The sequence below is a fragment of the Pinus tabuliformis genome, chromosome 9 (genome assembly GCF_031772625.1).
Source record: "Pinus tabuliformis cultivar Carrire ecotype Pingquan chromosome 9, CPIR1, whole genome shotgun sequence".
Taxonomy (NCBI): domain Eukaryota; kingdom Viridiplantae; phylum Streptophyta; class Pinopsida; order Pinales; family Pinaceae; genus Pinus; species Pinus tabuliformis.
Genome location: NC_142307.1, coordinates 1,505,501,649 through 1,505,529,377, shown reverse-complemented (window position 1 = coordinate 1,505,529,377; position 27,729 = coordinate 1,505,501,649). Strand labels below are relative to the sequence as shown.

General features: G+C 38.7%; 1 pseudogene; it reads left to right on the top strand.

Annotated features, from left to right (window-relative positions):
* The first annotated feature begins 2,885 nt into the window (after nt 1-2,885).
* LOC149154315 (pirin-like protein) lies at nt 2,886-27,729 on the top strand (annotated as a pseudogene).

The window sequence follows — 27,729 nt, the reverse complement described above, 5'->3', positions numbered from 1 at the left end:
TTCATGTCAAAAAGATAATAATAACTACTTTTTTTTTCAAAAATTAATGATTAACTTAAATCTAACCTCATTTAGTAACCTAAACAATGTGATACACAAAACTTTAATATTCATCAACCATGTGTAAGACCAACATTATTGTTTTGCCAAAACTAACCATAAAAAATAATTTATCTAATGAATTTTCATCGTGTGACTGCACATATATTGTCGTGGCTATATAGCACAAAGTTTTGTACCCCACGATTATGATGTCACTCAATCCTAACGAGCCTTCCCTGGCTTATCAGATGATCTACTTGCTCGTACAATTAAAATCAAATTTTTTCATGAGCTACTAACTGGATTCCTTGGTCAATACATCACCGTGTATCAGCTGGGGGATGATAAATTATCAAGGTGCTTGTTGTTGGGCTGATAAACCACTATTAGAGTGCTTTCCACGACTAATAAACCACATGTAACTAAAATATTGTATGAAATGACCATGATTTCCAAGAGTGTTGGCATGTAACAATAAGTTTTTATAAAGACTTTGTTTTTTTATTCTATGAAATTGAACAATGGCTGAAAGATTGAAATTAAAAATCGAATATTTTCATAGTTGTAAATATTTATGATTATTAATAAAACATTATTGGTTTTACTTATTGGTATTTCTTGAACATAAAATCCTTTATTTTGAAAGGGAAGGATCCCATTTTGGTTGTTTTCGTTACAAAACTATCATAACTGGAGATAGATGTCATGATTAGAATATGATCTATGAAGCAAATTGCAGGAGATAAAAGTAATCTAATTGAGAAGACAAAGTTCTAGTGGGAGATAAAGAATGGTCAAACATGTAAAAATGACGAAAATATGAAGGGATGAGCACCGAGGATGGTGTTATAGTTAAGGGGGAAAGAATGTAATATCCCTAGGACCGCTAAAAGAGTTAAGAAATGTTGGCATCTTGACTTTGTTAAATATGAAAAAATATTTTATTGATTAAATACGTGGACGTGCTCCCAATTGGTTGATGTCAAGAAACAATTACGAACTTTGTAAAAACTGTTTCTTTTTTTGAATGGTTTTGGCAAATACCATTAGTTTATGGACACCAATATTTCTAAAGGGGGGATTGATTATGGGGAATTAACCCAAAATATATTTGCAAGGACATTTATTCTTAGCGAATTGATTATTTTGTGCCTACAAGTTTATGCATTTTAGCATGTGAGCTTAACTCTACCTTATACTGGAAGGAGAATTTATTTTTATCTTTTATTTCTATGGTAGTAAATTATATGAGCAAGTAAAAATTGTGCTCCATCATGCTAAGGATGGTCACTTTATGTGTTTCTTAACTTCGCTAGAATTCTTCCACCTTTCTTACCCAATTATTATATAGAAAAATACATATTTATGGAAATGGGATGAACCATGGAAAGACATGAGAGCTAGAGATACAAGTCATTAGAATTTATTTATCATTTATATAAGCAAAATAATTACATATGTAATAACAAATGCCTCTCCACAAGAATGAGAAATACTACAGATTGTTGGGTTAAACAATACTCCATCACGTTGTGGAGAATCATTCCATACCATGCATAAAATTGTTAATCCAAAGGAAAGCTCGAACTCCAAGTTGAATGAAAAGAAAAATAGAGTATGATGTTCACCGAGAAGAGAAAGAAAGCTTTCATGAAATTTTGTGTGCAAAGACAAAGGTAATCTAGTTTTATTATGTTGAAAAGATTTGATGATTTTGTGCGCAAAGATTAGTTACTTATATTAAATTTTTGGAAAATTTTCCATGAATTCTTGTGTGCAACGACATAGGCTAACTATGTCTCTTTTTTTGAGAGCATTGCAGGGTTTTATGGGTAGGAAGATAAATTTATTGTGTTAATACTTTTGAAAAGGATTGTATAGTTATTGGGTGTTAACTTCTTGAATAGAAGTTGCAAGGTTCTTGTGTATATAAAAAAGCTAACCATGTTATTCTCTTGAAAAATTTGCATGGTTCTTGTGTGTAAAAAGATCTCTTAACAATGTTATTTTCTTGAAAAAGCTTGTATGATTCTTGTGCATAAAGAGATAAATTAACTATATTATTTTTTTGAAAAGATTGCACGATTCTTGTGCGTAAAAAGATAATTTAACTATGTTAAATTCTTTGAAAATAGTACATGGTTAATTTCGTTAAAAATATTTCTTCATTAAAGGTTAGACATTATAAGTTGACTCTAAGATGTTGTAGTACATTCATACCTTGAGGAAAATCGATGTGGATACCTATAAATTAAAATTACTATCACTATAAAAAGATGCATCTATTTTCCATGTTATGATCTTAAAAGAGACCAAGGCCATTTCTATATTTGTTCATAAATTTCCAACACTTATGCATGTTTAAAAGTTGGGTAGTTAACACAAAAACTATTTCATCTATTTCATTGCAAAAAATACCATTAAGTAATGTATTGAGTTAAAATTAAGGTGTAAATGCTGTCTTGGAAATTGGTGGTATGCATTAATGCCTCTTGGAATGTTTCGGTACATGCATTTTAAACCTTCGCATGAAGAATTATTACCTAGTGGCCTTCCTGCAGGCCCTCCGCCCACCGCCGCGCCACCACGGGCGGCCAGGGGGCGGATGGTCGATTCCGGGAATCGACCATCCACCCCCCGGCCGCCCGTGGTGGCGCGGTGGTGGGCGGAGTGGCCTTCCTGCAGGCCCTCCGCCCACCTCCGCGCCACCACGGGCGGCCGGGGGGCGGATGGTCAATTCCGGGAATCGACCATCCGCCCCCCGGCCGCCCGTGGTGGCGCGACGGTGGGCGGAGTGGCCATCCTGCAAGGATATTGTATGCAAAGGCAGGAAAGGATATTTTATGGTCAACAAGAAAAGTGGAAAGATATTGTATGCAGAGGGAGGAAAGGATTTTGTAGATCTTCTCTTCGGCTTTCTCACGTTGCCGACCACTTCTGTTATCAAATTGCTTTCAGCGTTGAATCGCGGGAAGAATATCGGCTGCCTCAAAAACATTTACACTAGCGTAGAGAAGCTCCAGAGTGTGTTATTAAATACCGAGAAATCCCATTTACTGAACCCAACTGTTATGTTTTCCCATCCGAATAGCATCTTTAGAATCGAGTCAGCTCCCACTCTCTACTACGTTTGCAGTGCTGACCGTAAACGTTACTGGGATCTCGACGACATGAGTTCTCAGATTAGTGACATGTGTGCCTGTGGCGAACGCGTGTGTTGGGAGGTGGAATTGGAGGATCCGTCCGTGGGAAATAACACTAATAGCGCAGGGACCACTGGAGGTGGAAGCAGCGGGGGTGGTTATGTGAAGGAGACGGTTACCTTCACGATCACCGATGACTTACAGATCTCTCCCTCTTCAGCCATCACCAGCCTTAACTTGCTCAATAAGCTCAATGTTAAGGGTTTATCAGATTTGATGGAGCGAAACGCGAGTGTCGGCCCCAATGAGGTGATGAGATACTATACTTTTCTATACTTAGTTTGTGTTCGTGACATTGTTAAATAGTAGGAATTCATAATGCTGTTAATGACAAGGGGGTCACAACTTTTTGTTTTTTAGACACTGGAGCTGCTTTGGGCTTCTCTCGTTTCCACAACGCCTTTGAACAACGTTTTTGGTGCTGCCGTCCGCGCAAGTTGTCATTTGGCGTTGCCGTGTGGAGGATGTTCCAAGTAGCATGGACAAATAATGGACACGGAATGACTAATGCGCTACAAACATTTTGAATATGATTGCTAGTAGTAGGCAGTGTAATCCATAGTTAGCATATGGAATAAGGTGCACTATGTTAGAGTAGCTACCGTTTTTGATGGAGGTTTAATAGCTGCTAGTATTATTATTTTCAGTTTAGTTGAAATTTCGAGTTTTGTAATCACTATAGCTCTACCTGGTTATATGATATCGGACTCTTCTGTCTTTTTTCTAAGAGTTATCTAACATGTTAAAGCGCTACCTTTAAAGGACTATGGAAATTGACATGATGCATAACTATTCGGGCTCCTTGGTTCAAACTACTAAACAAATGTTTGCAGGATGGTAATCTAGTTTTATTATTGATATTACGATTAACCTTAGCTTTAAATTGATTTTCTTAATTCTATATGATATTAGAATGAACCATTCCCTTAATTATATAATATCATCTAAAATTATGATTACCATTTTTCTGTGAATCCAACAATGAAACCAACAAAAAGATGTTGACAATTGATTAAATCCACTAATTTTGTACTAATAATAAGAAACTGTTCGGTGGATTTAAGAACAAGGTGGTATTTATAGAGTCTCTTTAGCTGCAACAAACTTTTATTATTGCGTTGTTTGAGATGTAAGCATTGTCGTCTCTGTGTCACTCCCTGCGGCGGGAAACGCTTTAGGTGAGAATATCGCCATGTTAGCCATGTGACCCATCAATAAATTTATTCAGGAGAATCACACAAGATCCACATATAACCTTAAACATCTCATTTTTCTGAAGTATTTGATTGTCAAGCGGGTCTGGTTCACCTGATTTATCATGTAAAGTCACAGGGATCAAAAATGAGAGGGAACTTAAGTCATATTTGAGAATATTATATTTATTTCAATCAACCAATGAACTTGTGTTTTTGAAGTCATGTCATAACCATTACCCAATAAAACTAAGTCAATCATGTGAGTTTGAGTTGTCAACGAATAAACTACATGCATTTATAATATTGAATATCATATATTGCATTGTTTGCAAAATTAAACAAAAACTTGAAGGTACCGAGAAGACATACCAAACATATATATACATATAATAGTAATACATGTAATGTGGAGAAAGAATATTTGAAATCAAATAATACATATAAAAGTAATACATATAAATGAGATTATAATATAATTAATGAGTTAGTAATTAAATGAGAGTATAATAAAACTAATAAGTTATTAAAAGTAATTATCAAATGTGTCAACAAAGAATAAAATAAATTAAAAATAGTAAGAGACTTAATGAAGAATAAAAAAGGAAATAACAAATAATTGGATAAATTATAAGAAAGTAAATACAAATGTATTAATAAAATGACCCGCGGTAGGGGTAGGGGTAGGGCGGGGCGGTAAGGGGGGAGGGGGGGGCGGGCGCGGGGGTAAGGTGGGGGCGGGGGTTGAGACATAAAAAATTGGTTTTATTAGCATTTTTTAAAACGTATGAAAATTGACCCTAAAAAAAAAATCATTATTCTAGTATCAACACTTTCGTTCTGAAGCTATATTTTGCAGGAAAATTTCGTAGAAAATTTCACAGTCACTCCCATTTTTAAAACAGCCGCAAAATTGACACCTAAAAAAATAAATCATTATTCCAGTATCAACACTTTCGTTCTGAAGCTATATTTTGCAGGAAAATTTCGTAGAAAATTTCATAGTCACTGCCATTTTTAAAACAGCCGCAAAATTGACACCTAAAAAAAAAAACATCGTTCCAGTATACACACTTTTCGTTTTGAGCACTGTTTTTGTGGTTTTTTTTGGGGTTTTTGCGCCAGAGTTCCCGTTTTGAGTTTATAGTTCCCGTTTCAAAGTTTACATTGTTATAGGAAATATTTGATAAGAATCTTCACTATTGGTGCATGTAGGCGAGTGGTGAGATCTCAAGTATTATCCTTCTTGTTCTTCAAACAATCAATCTTTAAGTTTGTAACTCAAATACAATTTAAACTAAGAAACTATCACTCATAAAGGAAAACTAGAAACAATAAACTATTTAATAACTTAAAAAAATAAAACTTGCCTTGATGGCTTTAGTGGGCCTTTTTTGAGCTACCATGGTAGGATTGAAAACTTACAGAGCTAATAAGTAAGTTAATGCACCGATCTTAACAACTGCTGCTCATATTATTATTAAAAAAGAAGGATTACAACTTAACAATTCATAAACATTACAAATCGTAGAGTATTAGTGCTATGTTTCTAATTCTTTGATTCTCTAACCTAATCTCTATCTGAACACTAAAATATTTAAAGAATAAGAGATTAAAATATTAACATAATCATACGACGACCCTTTTTTTTATAAACAATACGGTTGTTACAATCAAAGTTACAAGAGATGATCATCAAATTTGTATAGTTAAATTGAATTTACATTTGTAACTTCGTCCTCATGACACGAAGTGTATGAGGAGGGAGTGAATCTCAACTGAATAAGTAAGGGAGATGACTTTAACAAATTTCTCAGTTCCATTGTATATTATTTGATGAAGTACGAAGTCTGGTACCAGAATCAGACAGTAGAACATTGGTACTGAAATTAAACAAAGGAACAACTTGTATTGGAATCGAATAAAGGAACACTGGTACTAGAACAAAACAATATAACATGGTTACCAGAGTTAAACGGTAGAAAAGATGGTACTAGAATCAAACAGTGGAACAACTTGTACCAGAATAGAACAATATGATAAGCACAATAGCCAAGAGATCGGTCCACTGGTCAAGTGCCAGATCGGTCATGCATGTGGTGATCAGGGTCATTGAGAACACGATTATTGGCTGAGTACTAGATGGGTGCACATAAATTTATGCAAACCCGACTCCCAGATTGTTGAAGAGGCTGGACAAATAAGAACATAGGTACCAGATCATTGAGCTACTCGAGTACCGGAATGATGAACTACCCAAGTGTTGGAATGTTGAATGTCTACTAGATGAATAGGAGTGGAGATCCAAAGATCTATGGGAATCGATCAGAGAAATTAGAGTGCAAAAGATCATATAATGTTACTTTTACTACAAGAAAACATAGAAATTGAATCTTTAAATATATATTACCTCATATAGACATCATAAGGCTAAAAGGGCATATACTTGAAGAAAATAGCTGAATATTAGATATATTCGAGGCAAAATAGGTCAAAAATAGAGGTCAATTAGGGCATTATAAGTATCAAAAGGGAGATGCGACGTGGATGTTGATAGTAATGATAGTATACGTATAAGTTGCAATTGTGATATATATATATATATATATATATATATATATATATATATATATATATATATATATATATATATATATATATATATATATATATATCTCCCAAGATGCATACCTTGTTTCATTTTTGTTTTCATTCTAAAGCTAGCATGTCAAGAGAGTTGGTCCCTCTTGGCTCTTTCTAAATCCATGGCTATAATGAATCATACTAGCTTATTATTTTGAAAATATAATTTGTCAACTAGATAATAATAAGTTCTTTATTTTCCTAAATATCTTTCTTTATAAAAGGGAAAATTTATATCTAGAAAATAACATATTCTTAAAAATAATTTTGCAATAGTAACTTCTAAAACATTTATCCTTATATCTAGGTTTAAGGGATATTTCTTATAAATATTAATATAATTATTTTCCTACATTCACATTTCCCTACTATTTAGGAGGAGTCTTATTTAGAGCATTTATATTTTTAAAAAGTAGTCAATTTATATTGGGTAATCTATTTATAAAATATCATTTTAAAACATGTCTACTTTTAATGGGTGTTCTATCTATAATAGGTCCATTTTTTAGCAAATCAAGTCATTAATGCATGAGTTGCACACCAGTTCAGTTCTATGTACATGAGTTATCACTTATGCATGGCTAGCTCCTTTTATTGCTAGCTTTAATTATGACTAGTTACGTCGTAAGGCATTTGATTTTTAAAGCAACTCCCTTAGCTTCCACCATGTACTGGACTGTTGTGTAGGATCGAATTTTAGAAGATTAAATAATCCTCTGTTATTGGATTGAAGTGGTTATAGAAAAATTCCTTAGTTTGAGAAAATGATTAACGATTAAGGCATCCTCTACCATCGAATTGAAATGGTTATAGAGACCATCCCCGGTTGGACAAGATGTTTAGTGAGAGATATGCATCACACAAGAACCCGCGTGAGCCATATTGACAATGATAAATCATTATTCCTCGTTTGACACAATAGGCATTGTACCTGAACACTGAAGGGATCTTACAAAAGTGCGATGAGTCACAGAGCTGCTCCATCCATATTCGATTGGTAGCTTCACGATTTTCCTCTTCCTCGATTCTTCGTTGGTCTTCCTCTTTTCTGGTTTCTCTTTTTTTATTTCTAAGAAAATATAATAATATGTATTCATTTGTTTATGTGGTTATTATTGTAAGAATTATTCCTGATGCGCCAATATAGGTAGGTGTGTTCCAATAACCAGCATGGGTTATTTCCCAAGTTGACCTCTCTCTTTTACCGATGTTTAAAGGATCAAATATGGATGGAAGGTGATAGGGGTAGCCCCTAATTATAACAAAAAGGGTGGAACCTATCTCTAAGGCATACACCTATCTTTTCCATTCATCTATACAAATGATGATATACATTAATACCTTGTAAAAAAGATCCCTCTTTTTGAAAATTTGACATTTGAAAACTATACAGGGCTAAGCAATTTGAAAATTTGTGTGGCCAATCTCTAGTGTATGTATTTCAATGGAGTTGAGTGTGAAAGGTCAATAAGTGTTAAGTACCCAAAGCTGGTAAATGTCATAGTGCATAATTGTCTTTGGATGTCAACGTTTGAGCTCAAGCCTTATTTGTATCTACATGTATCCAAGATGAAGCTTGTTGTATTTAAAGGATTTATTGTTACAAACTCGCTGAAGAAAGTTTCCCTTCATGGGCTTGGTAGAAAAGCACCTTTTCTTCCAACTCTTGAATGTTTGGTCACTCTTGAATAACTCTCAATAGAATGTAAATGTTTTAAGGTTAGTAATTCTCTTACTTATAGCATCATTGTAATAGTGTTTTGAACACAATAATTGTATTATATAGGGAGATTTATCATACCAAGCTTGGATTGTAGAACCACACAGTAAGCCTCTAGGCATTAAGTTTAACCCCTTCACTCAATAGTTTGGAAGTTTTTTGCATGAAAGTTTCCAAAATTGATAACAAGAAAGCTTCTCTAATAGGTTTCATGCTCAGAAGTTTCCCTTTGTTGCAAACAATGACACTTACCTTGCCAAGATGATCCCTATTTACTCATGAGAAGAGCTTCTTAAAACAACTTCTCGGTTTGAAAAGAAGTAGTGAAGCATGTGTGTATATATCAAAAGAACATGGAGACTGCTGCCAGACATGCATTGGAGATGATTTACAAATGATTCATGATTGAATTTGTAATTGATTTAAATATGCCATACAAAGAATGAATTGATTTTTGAGGTCAAGATACATTCTCCTCTTTTGTTAAAATTTTATGGAAAATGAATTCTCCCATTTTGTCCTTCACCTACATATACCATACCAACCTTATATGACAAGTGTTGTTAGTTATTAAGAATGATAGGTGATGTCTTGTTGGGGGTAGTTTATTTTGTCATGGCTTCATCATAGTAAGTGTTGATCACTTTAAATCATATTTTCCTTCTCATCTTGTTCATGTGAAAGCCCACTTCATTCATGTAAGGCATCAGATTTGTTCTAAAATTACATGAATCTGATTTGTTCTAAAATATTAATTTATTTCAAATGTACAAGCTCACTTGGCTCCAGATAGCAAGTTTGATTTTAAGGAATATATCAAGAGATATTTGGATGCTGACTTCAATAGAGTGATTGGAATCAGGTTAGTAATGTTTTCTGTGATCACAAAAACTTTTGGTTTGTGAAAGAATTATGTATACAGAATTTCCATTTTTTCACCTTGCTTTGTCATCCTCTAGTTTGTTTTTGAAATCCTATTCTTGAATTTTAACTAACACAAACCCTTGATGCACTATTTGCAGTCCTCCTATGTGGGATTTTTCTATAATCTTTATGCTTCTTAATGTCAATGGTAAAACTTCAGCACTCTACACATCTTCTAAAGTATTCATTCTACATATCCACAATTATTTAAACTATCATTCTCCTTATGATTGGATGGACTCCTTTGAGAAGGGTGGTATACATTTTTTTGGTCCTATGTAATGCTAGAGTAGTGACTCCCCATAAATTGAAATAAGAAGCAATGTTTTTATTTAGAATTCAAGTTCCATTTCATAAGCTTAGGCAGACAAAATAGTTTCTAGAATATTCTCATTTCAGTAAACGTTTGAAACAATTGTGATCTATGTTAATGGAAAATTCATATGGGTATGGATACTCGATCCAGCCCTATCAAAACTGTTGAGATTGCAACAAGATGATGGAGCTTAGTGAAAAGAGTCGCCTTCACTAAGTGGGCTCGCAGGCAAATTATGGCGCAAGTTCTATTTTTGATCACAGTGTGGGTGACCACAGTGTGAGTGATCACAATGTGGGTGACCAAAGTGTGGGTGATCAAAGTCTATTTTTAGACTGGCTATCAAAAATAGAAAAGTCAAATATTATTGTCTCATAATAATATTTGGACTATAAACTTGATCTTATTCTCTTGGAACACTTCAGTTTGAGCTACAGATGTGGCCCATGTAGCTGTCAGAAGGAAGTGCGCTTTTCTTATGAGTCAGTTGAGTTGTTGCATGCATGACTTCAGTTAGAACTCAATCAATGGAGTTTGGTGGAGTTGATTGTGGAGTTGATGGAGTTGTGTTCAGTTTGACTTGGTTAAACTAGTTGTAGTTAGTCTAACTACAAATAGACTAATGATGAGTTGTTAAACTAATTATTAACTCATAATACAACTATAAAATACATCAGTTAACTCAGTTGCATGTCAGTGCATGTTCAGTTCAGCAGGGACAAGTGTTAGAGAATCAGATTGCTATCAGTTGTGACTATAGTTGTGCACCAGATCTTGCACAATCAAGGGATTGAGTATGCCAATGAGTTTTCTCATGTATTTTCCCAGTTTGTAGCTTATGCTCACGTCTTACACATTGTGAGTGATTCTTTGGAGGTGAAATACGAGTTTGGTAGACCATTCTCATTTATCCTTGAGCAGGTATTGAGCAGTGGAGGCACGCAAGCACTGGAATAGATTTGGAGATCAGATCTGAGCTGTATTGTGTGTAACAGGTGGAGCTGGTACTGGATTTCTTGTGATAAGCATTGTACTTTGTAATGTTACATGGTCTCAATCATTAATATACAGATAGTATGGGGTTTTTAGCGAGATGCTTTCCCCGGGTTACATACTGTGTTAATGTGTGAATGTTCTTGATGTTTTATTGTTATTGATGCTGCTATATTGATGATCAACGTAGAGGAGCTTATGTATTGTGTATGTATTCCGAAATAGTACATGATCAGGATAACCTCTGTTGAATATGTGTTAAATTATTCAAAAATTTCTACATGGTATCAGAGCTGTTGATCATCAGATCTACTATTCAGGAAGTGTTTACATTATATTTCTTCAGGCAGAGTCTGTAATCAGGCCAGGTAGCCTCTGGATTCATCCTTCCTTTGGAAGGTGAGATATCCGGTGAATTCCCATACATTCAATCTCTGTACGAGAAATATTGTGTTCTCACGAATCTTAGATCTGAGGCGGTTGAGTTGGTTGCTGGTGGAATTCGAATTTCCAGCAATGTTTTCTTGGTGACAACGCATCAATGTCTTTCAACAGATTGTGATTGGAGTATGCTCTTGAGGGCAGCTCAAACTATATTGCATGGAAGGACAGGATGGAGGCAGTATTGGATGATAACGGGCTGAAGGAGTTCATAGATATGGATATCCCAAAGCCTACTGATGCTGCTGAGGCGGAAGTTTGTCAAAAGAAGACCGCAAAATGTCGAAGGATTCTGTTGGATGGTGTGAAGGATCACATTGTGTCCAGCCTCCATGGAAAGGCTACTCCATATTTGATGTGGAAATCATTAACAGAATTATTCCAAAGCAAGAGCGATCAGAGGAAGCTGGCGCTCAAAGATAAACTCAGAAACATCAAATGCGAGAAGGGTGACAGTATTCCCAAGTATCTCACGAAGTTCACTCAGTGTCGAGATGAGCTGGGAAGTGTGGGGGTTACTGTCAATGATGAGGACTTGGTGAGCTTGGCTCTCCTTGGTCTTCCGAAGAGTTGGCATTCCTATCAGGACTCTGTCAATGGTCGGGAGAAATTGCCAGGATTGGAAATACTATGGTCAGATCTTGTGCAGGAGGAGATCAGGCGGAGTACCAGGGATAGATCTTCGTCAAGGGGAGTTGATGAAGAGAATTGTACTTTGGCTGCCAAAGCAAAGAAAGGGAAGAGTAAGAAAGCTTCTCAGTCTGGTGCGAAAGGCAAGAAGCATGATATGTCCAAGGTGATGTGTTTTCACTATCACCAGCACAGACACTATGCCACTAATTGTTCGCAGAAGAAGAAGAACAAGCAGGCTGCTGGATCTTCAGCAGGAGAGGCTCTAGCCTCACAGTTTGAGCTTGATTTTTCATTGATCGCATGTTTGGTTTCAAGTGTGATGGGATCAGTGTGGTTCTTCGACAGTGGTGCGTCTTTTCACACGACGGGAGATAGAGATTTGTTCTCTGATATGGAGGACAAAGATCCTGGAGTGCACATCGAGATGGGCGATGATGGTAGATACAGTGCGACTGGTATCAGTACCAATTCCTTTGAGAGGGGGTCTGGTAAACCCTTCGTATTGAAGGAAGTCATACATGTTCCAGGATTGACGAAGAATCTCATCTCAGTGGCGATGTTAGAAGACAAGGGGTATGATGTTGTTTTCAGCGAGGGAAAGGATTTCCTGCGCAGCAAGACAACTGGTGAGACCCGGAAGATAGGGGTTCGAGTGATGAACCTTTATCAATTGCATGTAGATGGATGCGCAGCAATGGTGGGCAAGGCAGAAGGATTGGTGAGCCGGGATGATGGCGAGTTGTGGCACAGGAGATTGGGTCACCTTCACCATGGAGCCTTGAAGATACTGCAGCAGATCACTACAGGGCTTCCTAAAGGCACACTTGCGTAGTCAGATCAATGCAAGGGGTGTACTTTGGGGAAGTTTGTGAAAGCAACCTTTCACGAGAAGGATAGTCACGCCACAACGATCCTTGAGAGAATTCACATAGACGTGTGTGGACCTTTCTCAGTTGCTTCGACAGCAAAAAACAGGTGTTATGTGATTTTTGTTGATGATTTCTCTCGTAAGTGCTGGATCTTCTTCATGCAGAAGAAGAGCGAGACATATTCAAAGTTCTGTGAATTCAAAGCACTGGTCGAGAAGGAGTCAGGGAAGAAGGTGAAGGCTCTTAGGAGCGATAATGGTGGTGAATACATCTCGGACGAGTTCAAGGATTTCTACAAGGCAGAAGGGATTCGTAGAGAGCTCATAGCTCCCCATAACCCACAGTAGAACAAGGTAGCTGAGCGGAAGAACAGAATGATTGTGGGTGCTGCATGGGCAATGTTGCATGATCAGGGCCTACCCCTTCACTTGTGGGCAGAAGCATGCAATACAACAGTTTATGCGCAGAACCGTTGTCCTCATAGGATAATTGGCATGAGTACACCTGAGGAGACTTATTCTGGTAAGAAGCCTGATCTTTCTCATTTGAGCATTTTTGGTTTTAACGTTTACATGCATGTGACGAAGGATGCCAGGAAGAAGTTGGAGCCGACCGCAGAGGTTGGGATATTTGTGGGGTACAATGATATGTCCCACAACTATCGTATGTATTTGCGAGACAGTGGTAAAACTGTTGTGTGACGGGATATAAAATTTCAGGAGGAGAAAGCCATGAAGTGTTCGCTTGAGAGGGAGCTACACTTGCATGCAGATGAGGAGCTATTAGTTCCTAAGGATGAGCTTCAGAACGTGGATCAGCCACAGGACGAGGTTCATGGAGTGGAAGAGACCACTCATGCAGCGCCAACCATCAGAGGGCGAATGCGCTTGATAGAAGCTGAGCGACTGGCTCAATATGTAGAGAAAGTTGTAGGACCACCTACAGCCCAACGCAAGCAGAGACAGTCACCTGATCAGTAAACTGGATACATGGCTCTGATGAGCAAGTGTGTTGTGACTGAGCCATCCTCTTTCGAGGAAGCTGTGGAGGATCCCGCATGGGTAGACGCCATGGTGGAAGAGTATGATTCTATTGTCAGAAACATTGCATGGGAGATTGTTCCTAGACCGGAAGGGAAAACAGTGGTGGGTTCGAGATGGATCTACAAGGTCAAGCAGGTAGCTCACGGGAGTGTGGAGAAGTACAAGGCAAAATTTGTTCCCGAGGCTTTTCACGGATAGAGGGGATCGATTATGAGGAGACCTTTGCACCTGTCGCAAGGTATTCTTCCATACAGACGATTCTTGCTCTCTTAGCGCAGATGGGATGGCACATTCATCAGATGGATGTGAAGACTGCATTCCTCAATGGAGTCATTGAGGAGGAGGTGTACATTGAGCAACCCGAAGGCTTTGAGGTCTTCAGCAGCGAGTCGCATGTGTGCGGGCTCAAGAGAGCGTTGTATGGGTTGAAGCAAGCACCACGTGCTTGGTACACACGGATAGACAGCTATTTCACAGGACTTGGATTCTCCAAGAGCGAGGCGGATCCTAACCTATACCAGATTGTGGTGGAGGGTAAGTTGCTTATCATTGTACTGTATGTTGATGATTTGATTCTAACGGGTGATGAGCTGTTGATACTGTCATGCAAGAAGGATCTTGCTACAGAATTTGAGATGAAGGACTTGGGCCTCCTTCACTATTTCCTAAGATTGGAAATATGGCAGCGCAGTGGTGGATTGTTTGTTTCTCAGGGCAAGTATGCTCGGGAGATACTGGAGAAGTTCAACATGCATGGCTGCAAGCCTGTTGATACTCCTCTTCCCAGAGGTTGGAGGAAGGAGGATACCACTTCGGGAGAAGAAGTGGATGCCACTGTTTATCGATAGTTGGTGGGGTCGTTGATGTATTTGGTCAATACACGACCTGATATATGCTATGCAGTTAACCAGCTTTTAGAAGCTATGGTTAAGCCTACCAAGCTCTTCTGGAAGGCGGGCAAGCATGTATTGCGCTACTTGAGAGGCACATTGGGATATGGTTTGTGGTACAGACAGGAGGTTGAGGTGAAGCTATGTGGCTTTACAGATGCAGATTGGGCAGGGAGCCCAACGAACAGAAAGAGCACATAAGGAGGGGTCTTCAGTATTGGATCGACAGCAGTTTCTTGGTACAGCAGGAAGCAGAGATCCGTGGCACTCAATTTAGCAGAGGCCGAGTATATAGCAGCAAGTTTGTATGCATGCGAGGCTATATGGATGAGGAAGATCTTGGTTGGTTTGTTCGGTTCTCATTTGGATCCTACTATGATTTACTGTGATAACCAGAGTTGCATTAAACTCTCGGCTAATCCTGTATTTCATGATAGATCTAAGCATATTGACATCAGGTACCATCATATCAGCGATTGTGTGCAGCGGAGGATCATGTTTCTTTCATACATTCCAATGGAGGATCAGGATGATGATATTCTGACGAAGGCTCTCACCAGGAGCAAATTCGAGTACCACCGCGGCAGGATAGGGGTTGCTGATAATCCATATCTTGTCGAGAGGCAGTGTTGAGATTGCAACAAGATGTTGGAGCTTAGTGAAAAGAGTCACCTTCACTAAGTGGGCCCGCAGGCAAATTATGGTGCAAGTTCTATTTTTTATCACAGTGTGGGTGACCACAGTGTGAGTGATCACAGTGTGAGTGATCACAATGTGGGTGACAAAAGTGTGGGTGACCACAGTGTGGGTGATCAAAGTCTATTTTTAGACTGGCTGTCAAAAATAGAAAAGTCAAATATTATTGTCTCATAATAATAGTTGGACTATAAACTTGATCTTATTCTCTTGGAGCACTTCAGTTTGAGCTACAAATGTGGCCCATGCAGCTGTCAGAAGGAAGTACGCTTTTCTTATAAGTCAGTTGAGTTGTTGCATGCATGACTTCAGTTAGAACTCAATCAGTTGAGTTTGGTGGAGTTGATTGTGGAGTTGATGGAGTTGTGTTCAGTTTGACTTGGTTAAACTAGTTGTATTTAGTCTAACGTAAAATAGACTAATGATGAGTTGTTAAACTAATTATTAACTCATAATACAACTATTGAATACATCAGTTAACTCAGTTGCACCTCAGTGCATGTTCAGTTCAGGAGGGACATGTGTTAGAGAATCAGATTGCTATCAGTTGTGACTATAGTTGTCCATCAGATCTTGCACAATCAAGGGATTGAGTATGCCAATGAGTTTGCTCATGTATTTGCGCAGTTTGTAGCTTCTGCTCATGTCTTACACATTATGAGTGATTATTTGGAGGTGAAATATGAGTTTGGTAGACCATTCTCATTCATTCTTGAGTAGTTATTGAGCAGTGGAGGCATGCAAGCAGTGGAATAGATTTGGAGATCATATCTTAGTTGTATTGTGTGTAACAGGTGGAGCTAGTACTGGATTTCTTGTGATAAACATTGTACTGTGTAATGTTACATCGTCTCAATCATTAATATCTAGATAATGTGGGGTTTTTAGCGAGATGCTTTCCCCGGGTTACACACTGTGTTAATGTGTGAATGCTCTTGATGTTTTATTGTTATTGATGTTGCTATATTGCTGATCAACGTAGAGGAGCTTATGTATTGTGTATGTATTCCGAAATAGTACATGATCAGGATAATTTCTGTTGAATATGTGTTAAATTATTCAAAAATTTCTACAAAAACATTGATAAAGATTACTGCAACATAAAATAGGTGGTTGTCTATAGGTGGTAGGTTGACTTTTGTAAAATATTCTCTAGAGGAATTTCCTCTTTATTTTGTCTCTATGTCCTATATCCTTGTTGGAATGTTGGAAGAGAAGATTTTTTATTTTTATTTTCATGGAAATGAAGGAGAGAAAAATATGGAATTTCTCGTCAATTGGGAGAAATAACCAAGGTCAACATTTTTGGTGTGTGGGGTTTAAAAATATACATCAGTTTGGAAAATCATTAACTAATAAGATCTTTGGCATAATGTTATATTGCAAAAATATCTTGACCCACTGACTTTTGATTGAATTTGGATCCCAAACACTTATTAAATCTATTGCTTTCATTATCTGGAAAGCCCTATTCCTATCCTTCTCTCTTGGGAAAATTCCTGCATGGATGATGTGGGATGAAGAGAATGTAATATTAGGGATATATCCTTGGATGGCATGTGTGGAGAAACATCATCTCTTGTAGCACATGTTAAATAAATTGAATGAACAAGGCATACTAGTACTAGATGATGTTGCAAATCCAACTATTACTGATATTTGGCCAATGGCAAGAAGGATTGGTGGATTCTCAGTCTTTAGGATTGGAAGGTTTATATGCAGACCCATAAGGATTACACTCAAAGTTTGGATGAAAGTTCTATCAAATTGAAGGTGGAGGGTGATACCTTAGTATCCTCCAACAATCCTGCCATATGACTGTTGATAGCTAGTTTGTGGTACAAGGATATCTTTGATGATGAAGCAATAGTAGTAGCTTGGTGGTGGGGAAGATTTGGAAAGTTAAATCTTCAATGAAATGTAAGATTTTTGTGTGTTTGAGCCTAACGAATAGTTTTTTGACGTGAGAGGTTATACAAAATAGGGTAAGGTAGGGTCCCAGAATTTTCACTCTATACAAATGTGACGGTGAAAGAATATACCATGTGGTGGTTCATTTGTATTTTTGCTCAGGAGTTATGTGGTGCTATTACTCCTTACAAACTTTGGGTTTTTTCTTTTTCTTTTCAGATGTCTAGTGCTTCGATTTCATCAAAAATTTGGATATTGATATGCATGCGGGCCTGAATTGAAGAATTTGGATCCTTTCCTTCTTTTGGAAAAATTTGCAATTAAATTGAACCTAATTCACTTAGCAAGTAGATCATGAGATTTGGACTCTTTCCCTTCTAATGTAAGAAAATCCTTTGAGCTTGCCTCGGCCACAGTTGGGTTATGATAAACATGATCGGTCTTGATCAGACTGGAACATAAGTTTTCAATTTTGAGTTGAATGTTTGTCATTTTGCTAATGTGGTTTGTCAAGGGAACTATTTTTTTAATGCTAAATTTTATTTGGCTTGAAATTTCTCCTCTTGCTAGCTTTCTGAACCATCCTCACAGAGGTACAATCTTTTTCCTTTTTAAAAACTCAATAACACTTTGATTTTTTCATTGTGTGTGTGGCATCTGCTATGGAAGCCTAGGTACTTTTATTTTTCTTTTACGAAAAACTAATTGTATTGTCCTTCCTTTTGTTGTTTAGGTTTTGAGACTATCACATACATGCTTAAGGTAAACCCATCCTAGAGAAGCTTCATCTGCCAATACTTGGCCTTTCATGGATTCATCTATTTATTTACCAGATGTGGATATATTTTCTTCTGTATATTTTAGAAGAGGAAATGGTTGCCTTTTGCACCCATACATTTTGTTGGTTACTGGATTATTTCAATAATCATGCTTACTGTCATGCTCTGCTCAAATTTCTTAATGGGAAGGGAATTTATAGCATCACAGTTGACTAAAAGAAGTTCCATTTATAACGTTTGATGGTTTGTGTGGTGTTATAGACAATTTTGTGCCTTACAGCAACAGGCATGAATTGTCGATAATCCAAGGGATCCAAAGTTCCCTAAACATGATGTTCCTACCCCTAGAGGAACAAGGTCAGCAAACCAACAGCTCTCAGATCAGTTCTCCACCTGAAAACACTCAAAAACAAGCAATCCTGAAATCAAAGCAGGTGCTCCACTAGGCTTCTGCGCTGAAACTCAGATCCTCCATGGTGTACCTGCGTTGCAAAGCAAGTGGAACAAAGGCCACCTGCGCTGAGCGAGATGGGACAAGTGGCACACTGAGTCATTGCTCCAAAAATGACACTTGGATCGGGGATTTCGCCTTGTGATGAGTCAGGGGCTCTGTTTCTCCAAGTGGAAGCAAGGTTCTCCAAGTGGACTCAAGAACTGAAGATCAACTAAAGATTAACTGAAGAGAGAGAGGACACAAGGCAGCTACACATCAGTTGCAAGATGACTCATCCTTTCTCAATTCATCTATATATTGAGCTCTCTCCTATGAGCTCAGGAGGTTGGAATTTTGTGCAAAGTAATGATATGCTGTTGGTTTCACTATAGAGCTATTGGGTGATTGCTTGAGAGAGGTGAAGAGGAGAAATTATTTCTGCTGGGAGGTGTTGCTGGATTAGGACCTTCAATGGTTGTAACACTCTCAGAACCTTTACTTCTTCATTAATAAAAGCTATTGAGGTTCTTCTATATGCTCTTGTTTCAATCATATATTGTGATGATGGTATATTTGATTTACACTAATCTATGAATCAGTTATGATTGCATGTTGCTTGTAGTTTCTTTCTTTGCTATTTTGCAGGATCTCATTGCAGCTGGGCCAGCAATAGAGCAAGGAGCTGGGAGCAAGCAGCCATAAAGAAGAGTTTGGATTCGACATTAAGCGCAAGGCAACGGTTAGTGCATTTATCCACTCTCTTTTTCTTTCATAAAGAAGTAAACCTTAAGTAGTTTTCTTTACAGTTGTTGCTGAGGTACTATCACCCTTATAGTGGGATAGGGTCATCCGAGTCGGATACTTTTCCCTACAACAAACTGGCGACTCCGCTGGGGATCGTATCCGTTTGATTGTGTTGTAGTATTTTGCTATTCATTTCCTGAACAAAAGAGTACCAAATCGAAAAGCTTTTGACTATATCAAAAGCGAAGTAGAGGGCAGCTACTCTAGCTCATTTCTGAGCATGTTCATGATTTGAAGAGCTGATCTACAAGGATCCTTGTAAGCTCTTAGTGATAGCTTTTCACCTTCCTTATCATCCCTTTGAGTGTGCTTGACTGATTGCTTCTGATTTGAGCAAAAACTGTGCATTTTTGAGAAAATTATGACCCGGAAACTGTGAAAACGCAACTTTCGTTTTCCAAAGCAGGTAGTACACAGTTACCTGCTTTGCAACGCAGGTCCTGAAGGGGCTACCTGCGCTGAGAGCCAGACTGGCTATGCAGCACCTGCGTTGGCCCAATTTTGCCCAGTGCTGTTGGGGTTTCCTCCTTTTCTCTTGCCTGTTTTCACTATAGATTTGGCTGCCAGTTACCAGTCTTGCACCTGTTCTGAAACCAACATTACTTGCCATCATTCTGCCTCTGTTATATAACGAAATTGTACTTGTTCTTTTGTATTTCTTAATCATTTACAATTTCCCATAACAAAGAGTAAACTAGTCTTGCTTTTGGCCTCTTAGATCTGAACCTGTGTTAGGCATTTTGCTGGTCTAAAGAGTTAGCTTGTTTGCTGTCCATAGCTGATTAGTCTTTTTACTTTCGTCATTGTGGTTTGATTTCATGCATTTCCAGTGATTAAGCAAGTAAATCTTAAGGTGTATTTTGATTTTGGACAAGCTTGTTTGTTTTCACTTTAAATCGAAATCAAAGTTATATAACAACTTTCTTTTTGTAACCCATCTACATTAAGAAAGGGAAAAGAAAATACATGCATTGTGCATTTTGCATTTGACTGTTTGCTTGACGATTTAGGAAAAAAATTGCATTTAGTGTGTGCTCTATGATCTGTGTGAAAATATTTGCCTTTCTTTTCCCTCAGTAGTTAAGGTTTTCAAAGTTGAAAGATTGAAAAGTTTGCTTCTCATCTTAGACTGCATTCAGGGATTTGTTACATACATCTCGTGGTGATCCTTAAAGGCAAACTGCTAAGAAAGATCAACATTAAAATAAATCCAATTTACATAACAACGCTTTGTAACATAACGCAAACACATAGAGGTCTAGGTAGAGACGTGTTCCGGCGTCGTTAAACATAGTGACTGTCGATCTCTACAAAGGTGGGTGATTCCTCCTGAGAGTCGGTGGCACTAATACGGACTTGTGCTCCCACGTACCGTCGCGTATATATTGGGAGACCCCTATAGGAAATTATCCTTTATGCATAGGAAGCCGTGTCGGCCGCCCTACTGATCACGATGCAGTGAACACAACATTCACGAAGATCGACCACCTGTACCGTAAAACGTATTCTGTGGTTTCGCGAAAAGTTTGGCACACCCTCTGCCTAGAACTCCAGAGAAGTTTCTTTTGGCCTTTTTCAAACTCTATAACTGAAAAAGTCCATCTGAGCATTTGTCACTTCGGGCTCGTTAAAACATCGAAGGTGACTAGAGTCATCTTTAGCTTTTTCTCGACTCTTAAAACATGAAAAAGCAAGTTTGTGTCTAAAAGCATCGTTAATAAAATTTATTTTAAACGGAACATAATCACCTGTTATTCCCACGTTGATCTTTCAGTTGAAAAGTATGGAGCCCACCAACCAAGGAAGTAACCTTGGTGGAAGTCCAAATCCCTTCTCCTCTTGGGGAGATATTGGTGCGCCTCATATGGCCACATTGTCACTTCCAGGATTGACAATTGGCCTACCTGTATGGCTCTTTTCAACTAATGTAGTTCAGATCGCCACTAATCCTGAGCAGTCGAATCAATAGTCAGACCAGTCTAGAACTACCCACCAGCCTTCCACTTCTTACAATACTTCCTCTGATCCTTCATCTTCGCAAGGTAGAGCCGGCAAAAGTCAGCCTCCCATGGAGAAGAAGGAAAAGAAGAAATGAGAAAAGAAGCAGAAGGGGCCTATGGCGAAGGCGACTGGGGGCAAGCAAAAGACAGCTGACAAAAATCTACACACTGCACCGACCGGGCCTAAATCGCCATGTGTCATTTTCAAAGGGGCCCATTTCCATCGTGATTGTCCTTGTATTCCCCGGATACTAAGGGACTGGTCCCCAAGGTTGCACAATCCGGTAGCATCAACCTCTGATAGTCATGTTGATTGCATTCCATCAACTACCGAGAGTGAAGGACGAAAAGGGAGACCAAGATCACCCTGTATGTTGTGTGAAGGCGATCACGCCATCCACCGATGTCCATTCTTAGATGAGGCGAAGAGAGTTTTGGAAGATCGTCCGGTATCACCGTTATGACTTCCTCCTGGATACCAAAAACGCGTGCCTAATCCCTCGATAGTTGAAAATCTAGCTGACCCGCTCAAGTGCTCATCTGAAGTGTCAGTCATTGAGAATGAACCTGCTGAATCCAGACCAGACGGAAGTCTAAAGGTCGAAACGGCAGTTGACCCGGTTCTTCCTTCAGAGGTTTCATCCTCAAATGACACCGTCATTGAAGATTTATCTTCAAATGACACCCTCACTGAAGAGGATAAGGATGACACCGTCCATATTCTTTTCATCAACACAGACTCTGATGAGCATCAGGGCAATGCGCCCGTTCCTTTATCACAGGAAGGAACATCGCCAGGGTCGTATCCGGCCGTATATTCGGTCCCACCACCAAGCAACCTAGTTGTATCCTTTGATTGGAATCAACTAGGCAGACCCCGGTTACCAGCCAGTATCCCATTCAGAATCATAGTCCAAATCTACAGAATGGTGATGGCTGGAACTATCATTGATGAAGGGGCATCTATGAGTATCCTTTCCTCTATTGCTTGGAAAGCACTGGGTTGCCCAGCGCTTTTACCTGAGATGAGAAATCTATCAGGTTTTGATAAAGGAACCAGTCACCCGTTAGGGATTCTCCCCAATGTTCCAATTACATTGAAAGGGAAGACAGTTCATACGAACATCATGGTCGTCCAGGGACCCTTGGTTTATAACTTACTCCTTGGACGAGACTATATATATTGCATGGAGGCAATAGTGTCCTCGCTCTTTAGAGTCATGTGTTTTCCGCACGAAGGAAGAATGGTCAAGCTCGTAGACCAACTTTCATTTCCAGGATCACGCATCGCAAATAGTCAAATACCATCCCTTAACGGTTTATTCACTCAAGGAATGCCACCACCCCCGGTTCTACTTCCCGATGAATGCGAGTAATTCGGAAAGAAAGAACTGGGACCCAGGGGGCATGCACCCTGGCCTGCCTTGGGCAGAGAAAACCTTGGGTATAAAGTTAATTTCCGCAGAAGAATGGACTAGTCCGTACCCCGTCCGAAAAAGGAAGAGAGGGTTGTTCTAGGATAAAATTCTTTTGTCAAAGTTATGAGAGCGAAAAGATCGTCTCCCTTTGTCTAAAAAAGTAGGCTCTCCTAAGGAGGAGATCCATTTGTGGCAGCAAGTAGCCACCATCTTTGAATGTCAAGCCTCACCCATTAAAAACAATATGTTTTGAAGGATAAGTAGAGGCAGTCTCCAAAGAAAGAGATGAAATTGCTGAAACAAGTAGTCACCATCCTTAGCAACCTAATGATAGACATCGCCGAAAAGAGAGTTTAGTTTGCGGCAGCGAACAAAACCATTTTTCGGATAATAAGTAAGAGGACAGAATCTCGAAATTATACTTTATACCTGGGGGCATGCAAACCTTTTGGAGTGCAAGCACGGGACGACTATTTATTTTTAAAATTTTTAGGTCCTCCCTTTAAACCTGTAGGTCTAACCCGTTAAGCTCGTAGGATTAGCCGTTTCCATCTTGCATAAAGAAAGGATGAAGGGCAAAAGTTAAAACCTGCCAAATTGGAGTAATTAGTGAGGTATCGCTCCTTAAATAAGATTACCTCACCTAAGGCATTCCTTGTATTAAGACTGGTATAAATTGAGCAAGGTTTGAACGCATTCAAGCTCGTTAAAAAATGAACTGCCCCTTAAAGTTTAGGGGGCATATGCCTCGTCTGCATTATTATGCTGGGGGCATCATCGAGCAGTTTTAGCAATGTTCATGCTCGTTAAAAATTAAACGCAAGAATCGAGCAGTTTTTTGTATAGAGTTCATGCTCGTTAAAAAATAAACATAAATTGTGAGCAATCTTTCCCTAACAGTTCAAGCTCACCCATAAAAAATGAACCGGTAAATAACCTTGAGAAATGTAACCTTTGACAGCCATATTAAAGCCCTTGGTCGTGTTTATATGCCGTCACCTCCATCCGTTCATTTGGCCAATCGTTCGTCTCCATATGTTTGTTTACCCATTTTGAGGAACAGCTGCGAAGAATGATTTCACTTAGCCATCCTTGTGACACTGCCGTGATTGGAAAATTCCAACCTGTACCTGGAATCTGATGCTATCCCTGTTTATCACTCGTTCCTCAAAAGACGAGTCTTCTTTGAGCTCTTTTCATCGACTCGTAAAATATGAAAAGTTTGCCGAGTTTTGGCCTTCCAGCTCGTTAAAAGGACCGGAAGAGCTATCCCTCCTCTAGATTTTAATCTTTTTGGACCTGAGGGATTATTGCACAAAAAGATCGAGCGCTTGTTTTGTTCGGCTCGTTAAAGAAATCGAAAATTCATCCCTTTTGTATTGTTTTATACTTTTTCGGACTTAAGGGATTAGATGACGAAAAAGGAATTTTGGAGTTAACTTTCCGTACCTTTTCAGACTCTCTAAAAATGAAAAGGACCGAGTTTTCCTTGTCGTTAGACTCGTTAAAATGATTAAATATCGACAAACTTGTCTTTAGACGAGAACGAGTTTCCCTATCGCTAGGCTCATTAAAACATAGCGATGGGCTTGCCCGAAGGGCAAGTTATAGAACAAGCATATGTTATCCTCCTCAAGCTTGACAAAAATAAAGAGGTACTGGTCAGCAATGACTGGGGAAAAATTGGGAGAACCTCACAGCATTAATGGTAGCAAGTCGCTCTTGAACATGACACTTTGTCCTCCGTATCACATCGGGTTGGGTTGTTTCATTCACCGGTCTCATAACCATGGTCCTCGCCACACCATCCACAATTAGGGTAATGCTACCAATCCATCACATCAGTGTCGTTATATGTTCAAGAGATGTGGTTCTGCAAAGAGTCAACCGTGTCCCATCCACTGCCATACATTATCCTTCATCCACTTCATGGCCGCCACCCTGAATCATACATCACAGTTTGTTTTCACCTCATCACAATCACTAGCTCCGTTCCGTGTCACTGATGTGGGATTCATTAAGGCCCTCCTTTGACGGATCGCTCCTTGTCGACATCAGCTCATTATCCAAGGAGTTGATCTAGGAACACCCCCTTCAGTACTTTGAAGCTTGCATACCTCAATGGCAAGTTTCTCACTTCCGGCGACAGGTATACATCAATGACCTTTGACCAGAAGATTTTGCATGGTGGTCGACGCCAAGTCCTTTATTCCCACCATGTGAATTGTACTGTCGTACCTTGAGGGTCATCATCCTTATCGGTGATTCCTCTCGCGCTTGTTAACGGTTTACATCATTGACCGGTAATCAAGCGATGTCTTTCCATGTTCGACTTCAAAAAATTCTCACATGGATCGACTTGTACATCGAGTGAAGATCGGAAGAGATTGAAGACGCCGGATCTAGTTTCATCCATCTGGTCTGCGGTATATATTCAGGATATAAAGACATTTGTTATGTACATCATTACAGCAGATGATCATCCTTCTCAAAGGATGATAATTTCAGCAGAGAATTATCGGTCTACAATCAGACGATCGTCTGTTCTATGTACCAAAATATATTTATAAAGCTGAGCATGGGAATGCCCGCCTCAGCTAGATCATGAAAATGTATGAAAAATAATGTATTGTATTGTATCTTATTACAGGACACTTCTCAGCAGATTGAATGAACTTCGAATCCTCTCAATAAAGCATTTCACCCGATAAACGACCTCATACTTTAGGGGGCATCTGTTATAGACAATTTTGTGCCTTACAGCAACAGGCATGAATTGTCGATAATCCAAGGGATCCAAAGTTCCCTAAACATGATGTTCCTACCCCTAGAGGAACAAGGTCAGCAAACCAACAGCTCTCAGATCAGTTCTCCACCTGAAAACACTCAAAAACAAGCAATCCTGAAATCAAAGCAGGTGCTCCACTAGGCTTCTGCTCTGAAACTCAGATCCTCCATGGTGTACCTGCATTGCAAAGCAAGTGGAACAAAGGCCACCTGCGCTGAGCGAGATGGGACAAGTGGCACACTGAGTCATTGCTCCAAAAATGACACTTGGATCAGGGATTTCACCTTGTGATGAGTCAGAGGCTCTGTTTCTCCAAGTGGAAGGAAGGTTCTCCAAGTGGACTCAAGAACTGAAGATCAACTAAAGATTAACTGAAGAGAGAGAGGACACAAGGCAGCTACACATCAGTTGCAAGCTGACTCATCCTTTCTCAATTCATCTATATATTGAGCTCTCTCCTATGAGCTCAGGAGGCTGGAATTTTGTGCAAAGTAATGATATGCTGTTGGTTTCACTATAGAGCTATTGGGTGATTGCTTGAGAGAGGTGAAGAGGAGAAATTCTTTCTGCTGGGAGGTGTTGCTAGATTAGGACCTTCAATGGTTGTAACACTCTCAGAACCTTTACTTCTTCATTAATAAAAGCTATTGAGGTTCTTCTATATGCTCTTGTTTCAATGATATATTGTGATGATGGTATATTTGATTTACACTAATCTATGAATCAGTTATGATTGCATGTTGCTTGTAGTTTCTTTCTTTGCTATTTTGCAGGATCTCATTGCAGCTGGGCCAGCAATAGAGCAAGGAGCTGGGAGCAAGCAGCCATAAAGAAGAGTTTGGATTCGACATTAAGCGCAAGGCAACGGTTAGTGCATTTATCCACTCTCTTTTGCTTTCATAAAGAAGTAAACCTTAAGTAGTTTTCTTTACAGTTGTTGCTGAGGTACTATCACCCTTAGAGTGGGATAGGGTCATCCGAGTCAGATACTTTTCCCTACAACATGTGGGACCTTGAACCTGTTATTTGTTTATTTGAGAGCCAATTTTGTCAAATAACTTACAGGACATGGCTTGTCTGCATGGAGCTTTTACACATCAAGATTTTGCAGGACATAAGGGTACTGTCGAAGCTAGTGATTTGCAAGTTGGAAAATTTTCATTCTCTTATGGTTTTGATGAACTTTCTTTTAAGGTCAACAATTATTGATCTAAGAATTGAGTATTAGACCTAGGTCATTGCAATTTGTGATAACGTTCTAAGTAAAAGTTTATTATGTTTTTCAGCGCATGAAAACTAGAAGAGGTATAGTCCACTGTGAAATTCCAGCAAGAAAAGGGGTCCATATTGGCTGCCAACTTTTGGTAAATATTTCATCAAAAGACAAAATGTATGTACCTTTGTTTCTAACAAGATAATTGATTTAATATTCTCTATTTCTAATTCACTTACTAACTTACAAGACATTGGTTTTTTATATCTGATTTAACCTACATATAAAGAATTGGATGGTAAAGATATAACAAAGGTTGAGAAATATGGTGTTAGAGCAGTTGTTATAATTGGAGAAGCTTTGGGCATTAAGTCCCTTGCATACACCCAAACTACAACAATGTTCTTGGATTTCACAATGAAGTGAGGAGTTGCTCTTCATCAACCTATTCGAGAGTGTTTGAATGCATTTTTCTATGTTTGAGAAGGTGAGGCAATTTTTGGAGATCTTAGTTCATCACCTATTGGTGCTCACCAAACTGTTCAATAAAGCTATGGCAATGGATTGAGTGTTTGGAACAAGTCAAATATTCCCTGTAGATTCTTCCTAATTGTGGGGAAGCCATTGAATGAACCAGTCATTCAATATGGTCCCTTTTTTATGAATAATAAACAAGAAATAATTTAGGCTCTTGAAGATTATCAATGTTCTAGAAATGGATTTGAGAGAGCTGTTGGATGGCGTGGTGACACTGTTGGGCTTAGTGATGCTGAATAG